Here is a 6,000-nt window from a genome sequence, read left to right as displayed (position 1 = left end):
TGTGTATCAATGATACCCTGATAATATTGCCATTGTGCATGCACTGGGTCCTCGGGCCTTTGGCTTGCAGGTGCAAGCTGCTACGAATTTCTCCATCGCTGCTGCTGTGGAAATGGCAGCTTAGTGGGAACGGTCCACCTCTGCCCATGGTGTTGTCCAACCCCCCTAACAACTGGGTTCACTCTTGTGGAGGCCGTGGTTGCTTTGTAAACCCTCAGTCAGTTTTGGACTCAGTTGTTTTTTGATTTCAACCAGAATTGACTTGGTATCTCAGTATTCGAAGTTTTAGAAATTTAACAGAAACGAGTGCAATCACTGTGGCAAGTGATGAGTCGTTGGGTGTCTCTCTCAGGTGTCAGCACAAAGCAGCCATAGCCACACACCCTCGCGGCAGCGCGACGGGCCCGCGTTGCGCTCGCGTGCGGCGCGAAGCGCGGCCTCGAGCAGCCAGGGCGGGCTCCTCCGGCGGTGGCCTGCGGCGGGACAGCGACCGGCCACCGCGCTGCCACGGTGCCGCGGCGCAGGCCTGGGGACCGCGGGGGAGCGGTTTCACAGCGCGGCGGGGACGGAGGCCGCCGCAGGACGGTTTGGCGCCTCCTGCGCCGCCCCCACAGCGGCCTGGCGGCGGCGGCGGCCGTCACCGGGGAGCGCCCCCGACACTCCACGCGGCGCGCAGGGGGGCGAGCGGGTCGCGCGCGTGTTTGAGGCGGCGGCAGCGCAACTCCCCGCCGCTCCCCCCGCCCTTCCCGCGCCTGGAGCCCCCGCACGCGACCAGCCGCCCCACCCGCCGGGCCGCGGCACTGGGTGGGGCTCCTGGAAGCCGCCAACCCCCGGCGTCCTCGTCCCTCCGAGCGGCGGAGCGAGGAGCCAATCGGCGGGCGGGTAGCGATTGTGCAGCGGCCAACGAGAGCGCCTCTTCTAGGACCGCTGTCCGAGCCCCTCAGAGCAGTGGGGGATAGCGCGGGCTGTGGGGTAGCGGCGTGCGGCGGGGGACGCCGCTCGGAGCAGGTAGCGGCCGCCCGAGCTGCGGTGGGAAGTCGGGGCGAGCCGGCGCGGCTGGGGGCCGCGGGCTGAGCCGCTCCATCTTCTCCTGCGGTCCGTGAGGGGGGCGCGGAGGGAGCCGGCCTCCACAGCGCGTTTCCGGGAGGGCTCTGAGGAGGGAGGGCGGGCAGGCGGGGGGGAGCGGGAGGAAGGCAGGCGGGCGCTGGGGACAGGGAGCTCTGAGGGGCGTCGTGGTGGCGGGCAGGCGGCCAGGCCGGAGGCGCGTTACAGGCGGGGAGCTCCGTTGCCGGAATCGATGCTTAGAAAAGGGAGCCCCAAACGCCTCTCCGGGCGGCCGTCTCGGCACGGCCGGGCTGCGCTCTCGCGTGGGCGAGGCCGAAAGCCCTGCAGTCCGTGGCGGCCCGCTCCACCTGCCGCTGGGCCCGCAGCCGGAGGGTACCACGCATCTCCCCGCTCCCTTCTTCGCCCGCCCGCCTCTCCATCTGCCCTGTCCTCCCGTCGCTGGATGGGCCTCTCGCGGGCAGCGGCGCGCCGGCTCTTCCTGCGAAGCAGCTCCGGCTTCCCCCAGCTCGCTCGTACTGTCACGGTAGTTCCCCTTTCTCAGAGCCCACGTAGTTGCGGCGAGTGCAAAGAATAGACTTACAGGAAAAGGCCACGAGTTTATCTCCGGCTTAGAAGAATGTACGGGGAAGGGAACCGAAATGGTCCGTTTCTTCAAATAGGAGTCCCGGTTCGACGGGTCCGTGCGTCAGGAAACAGTAGATTGAGAGCTGTGATAGCTCGTAGTTTGTGCAGCACCCCCTCACTCTGGGTAGGGGCTTGGAGTCCTTGGGGAGCAGGAGCTGTGTGGGTCTACAGAAAGACTTTATTGAGTGAAGTTTAAAATGTGGCTAATTGCAGAGATAATACTGATTGGTAGCAAACTTGTAATTGAAACCAGCTTGAGTCCCATGGAAACAGAAACCTTTAATTTTATTTAACCTATTTCACAGCTTTAGCAACTGAAAGTTTGTGATGTTAATAACTGTTTCAATAGTAATTAAATCAGGAGTGGAGCATGTAGGAGTTTTACTATCTGTGGCATCCCTCTATACTGTAGCAGGCTACAACTTCTTGATCTCCAATTTGTGTATCATGTCTGTGCTTTGTAACTGAGATACCATTATTTCAGCAATTTGGAGCTTATGTATGAGGTATATATTTCTAGGGTCTCTGTTCAGCTTTTCTACCCTATTTTTGTACCCTTCCCTTAAATATAAATGGTTTAAAAATCACACCTGACTACTAAAAATGTCCTCCTGTTAACTATAAACCAAAGGGTCCTTTCTCATCTTCCTGAGTTCTAGCTCTTGTAGGAATCACAGAATCAATCAGGTTGGAAGAGACCTCAGGGATCATCGAGTCCAACCATTGCCGTGACACCACCATGTCAACTAGACCATGGCACTAAGTGCCATGTTCAGTCTTTTCTTAAACACATCCAGAGATGGTGACTCCACCACCTCCCTGGGCAGCCCGTTCCAATGTCTAATGACCCTTTCCGAGAAGAAATGCTTCCTAATGTCCAACCTGAACCTCCCCTGGCGAAACTTGAGGCTATGTCCTCTTGTCCTATCGCTAGTTGCCTGGGAGAAGAGGCCGACTCCCACTCCACTACAACCTCCCTTCAGGTAGTTGTAGACTGCAATAAGGTCACCTCTGAGCCCCCTCTTCTCCAGGCTAAACAACCCCAGCTCCCTCAGCCGTTCCTCATAGGTCAGACCCTCCAGACCCTTCACCAGCTTGGTCGCCCTCCTCTGGACTCGCTCCAACATCTCAACATCTTTCTTGAAGTGCGGGGCCCAGAACTGGACACAGTATTCAAGGTGCAGCCTCACCAGTGCCAAGTACAGAGGGACAATCACTTTCCTAGACTGGCTTGCTACACTATTCTTAATAGAGGCCAGGATGCCATTGGCATCCTTACTTTCTACCCTCCCTTTAAAAGCAGTCCTAAACCCTGTGAAGAATAACTAATGCGTCTCAAGAACAAAGCTGCCTAGAAAAGCACCATCTCACAAAAACTCACTAGTGGTTACCCATGTTCCTATTTTTTATATGTTCACCTAGGCATTCTCTAGTTTTCAGCAGCATAAAAAAAGATTTATCCATTAAGAACAGAAGGTAAAGCATATATACATATATGAGGGAGAGTGGGGCAGAAAGTCAGGCACAGCCCTGACTTCAAAGTATCTTACTTTTCACAAGGGTGTCTTCAACTGGCAAATGGAATAGTTTGTGGGTTGGGCTGAATTCTCCTAATAAATTATTGGGTCATCATGGGTTAGTTAGTCCAAATTCACTGTCTTCCTAAATCAATTTACTAATGCTCCTTACCTTGAATGTGTGTACTGCCAGAGGTAGTATTATATCCAAGAGGAACGTAACTTGAGGAACATACAGTCCAGGAAAAACTTTCAGTATCTAGTATATTTCTGTGGTTAGGAATAGTGAGGAGAATTTTTTTTTTTTTTTAAACCAAGTCTACTTTATTTGTGGACGTAAGGCTGTATGCTTAGTTATGTAAACTTTGACCTAACTGTGTTAGTTACTATAAGTGGTATAGTGTAGCAATAGATAAATGATTTAACGTAGACAAATATCTTCATTGGTAGTAGGTTAGTCTCTTTGAACATCTTCAAGATTGAAGACTATAACTAGTTTGAAACATCAATATTGTTTTTCAGAAGTTCTCTAATATACTGAGTGTCAGCCACAAGTTTGCTGTATTCCACATACAGCTTTGGGTCTTCTGGTGGCATTTATAATGCAGTTATGATGACTTGGATATAATGTTTCAGATTGATTTAGTTTTGTTTTTCGCTTGTTTGTAGAGATCATCAATAAAGGTGCATTGGTATACATGAGAGAACTTAGTACTGCACTGACAGCACTCCAGTTACTTGTCTAGAAAGTGCAGTGAGACACTTACCATCTGGCATACTACCAGGCATAAGGCAAAGACTGGCTAGCTAATGTTGAATTAATGGACCCATTTTGACAGTTCTTCAAAACTTTGTTGATCTAATTAGCCTCCAAACCTGGCAATGTGTTTCCCAGCTCCTGGAGATGTGTTAAATTTTCTTGGCAGGTTTATTCTGCAGGGGACTGTGGCTTACAGCTAGTAAAGAAAATGACCTTGCAGAGAGTAGATAAGAATGTTGATGAAGTCTAAAACATGTATAAGCTTGTCTTTCTGCTAGCTGTGTGAAGAATCACACATTTTCTACGTGATTGTGACGTTTGGAATAGGTATGCTTTAAGGTTAACTTACACCAAAAGCAGTTTATAGCAGGAAATACTCTCTTCCGTCATTTCAGTCTCTACTCATCTTCTAAAACAGTATCTTTCATAGATAAGGTTTCTCAATGGGTATAACCTTGGACCGTGAAGACAAACAAACTGTCATCCTTTGGTGATACGCTAGATAGGTATTGTCCAAATAGGGCAGATCATTGACCCTTGTGGTTGTTGAAAATGTGGACATTCTGCTGATAGCATTCATTGATGTACTTTTGTGGAAACAAGGCACCAACTGAAATGACACATGATATCATGATATGACCCAGACTTGTCTTTCTGGCAGTAACCTTGTTTAGATGAGTTAAATATTACTTCCTTTTGTTGTCTGAATCTCTCTAGTTCTTAATTTTTTTTTTTTTTTTTGGCTTGTTATGGTCTCCTTGCAATGTGGCAGCTGAAGCTCTAAATGAGGGACTTCTGTAATGATTTTTGTCTGATGTGGATGCATGTGTGTGTGGTGGTTAAAAATATTTGGTGCATTCAGATTTGATGTCTAGATGGACTTTATCTCCTGAATATACATAAATAAAATGTTTCTTCCACCTTACTTCTAGACCTTTTTTCTCTTGTACTGCTGCTAGTACTAGGTTCAAGCTGTTGGAGGAAAAGGGGGAAATTAGTTTGTCAGGCTGTATTTTTGCAGAACTTTGTAGCTTGCTGCTGATGCTTGAGAGGTTGGGAAATACATGTTTTCTGTTTCCTGTGAGTGATAATCTCAATACAATTGAATTTGGAGGGAGCATGTTGTTGACCTAATGGTCTGTTTTCTAGTTTATCGGTGACAAACATTTAATCTCTGACAAGGATTTAACATGCACACTCTTTCCAGTTGCTGGATTTAGCATTTAAACATTCAGTGGAACTGCAGCTGACATTCCTGGCACTTGGAAAGCAGATCTTTAAGCATCTTGATCTGTGTTTGGACAAATCTGCGAACTGATCTTTTTCCTGTTAAAAACAGAATTGTCTTTTTTTTTAAAGTCATAGAGACCTCTGAAGCAATGAGTTAAATATTGCTGCAGTAGCTCTGAAGACAAACAGAGCTGCTGTTGTTTGCTCCATAATAGCACTTGCTCAGCCTTGGACACTAGAATTTTTTACAAGATGGGGAATGTTGGCGAGGATCCTGGAGTGTGGGCTTTTTTTGCTGAAGTGCTTAGAAGCTCTTGATTTATCGAAGGCCAGCACCCTTCAAATAAGCAGTATTTTCAAAGTGTCACTGTTGGTTTAGCCCTGAACCTGTAAATTTAGAAGTATCCTAGCATCAGTTTCTCTGTAGCAGCTTAACAGAAGCTGCTTCTACCAAAGGCTGTTTATCCCTACAAGTCATCTGGTAATTTTGATCATCCCTGTTCTATAGCAAGAATTCTTTACAGAACTCACATTAATCCTTTCAACAGTCATATTTCTTTTTTCTAGACTGTTATTACTTATTAGCTCAAAAAAGTAGCTGTGATACAGGGATTCAGATATTCCAAAGTGTGCATTAGACCATTTTGTGTTTGATAGGAGTTATCTGTCTGCATGTTTGAAGAGGTAGCTATTAACAAGTCATTGGACAACTGGAAAATATGTATTGCTGGTTAATAGGTACAATTCAGCTATTGCAACCATGCAAGTTGCGCTCTAAAACTATATAAAATGATTGCTGACACT

General features: G+C 48.0%; 1 protein-coding gene across 2 annotated transcripts in view; it reads left to right on the top strand.

Annotated features, from left to right (window-relative positions):
• Positions 1-904: 904 nt before the first annotated feature.
• FAR1 (fatty acyl-CoA reductase 1) overlaps positions 905-6,000 on the top strand; it is a 36,734-nt gene continuing 31,638 nt past the window's right edge. For both annotated transcript variants that reach the window (XM_068398684.1, XM_068398682.1), the window contains exon 1: positions 905-1,008. The gene's annotated coding sequence lies outside the window, so the exon portion shown is untranslated. The remainder of the gene's footprint in view (positions 1,009-6,000) is intronic.

The sequence above is a fragment of the Nyctibius grandis genome, chromosome 4 (assembly GCF_013368605.1).
Source record: "Nyctibius grandis isolate bNycGra1 chromosome 4, bNycGra1.pri, whole genome shotgun sequence".
Lineage (NCBI taxonomy): Eukaryota > Metazoa > Chordata > Aves > Nyctibiiformes > Nyctibiidae > Nyctibius > Nyctibius grandis.
This window is presented reverse-complemented; position numbering and strand designations above follow the sequence as displayed.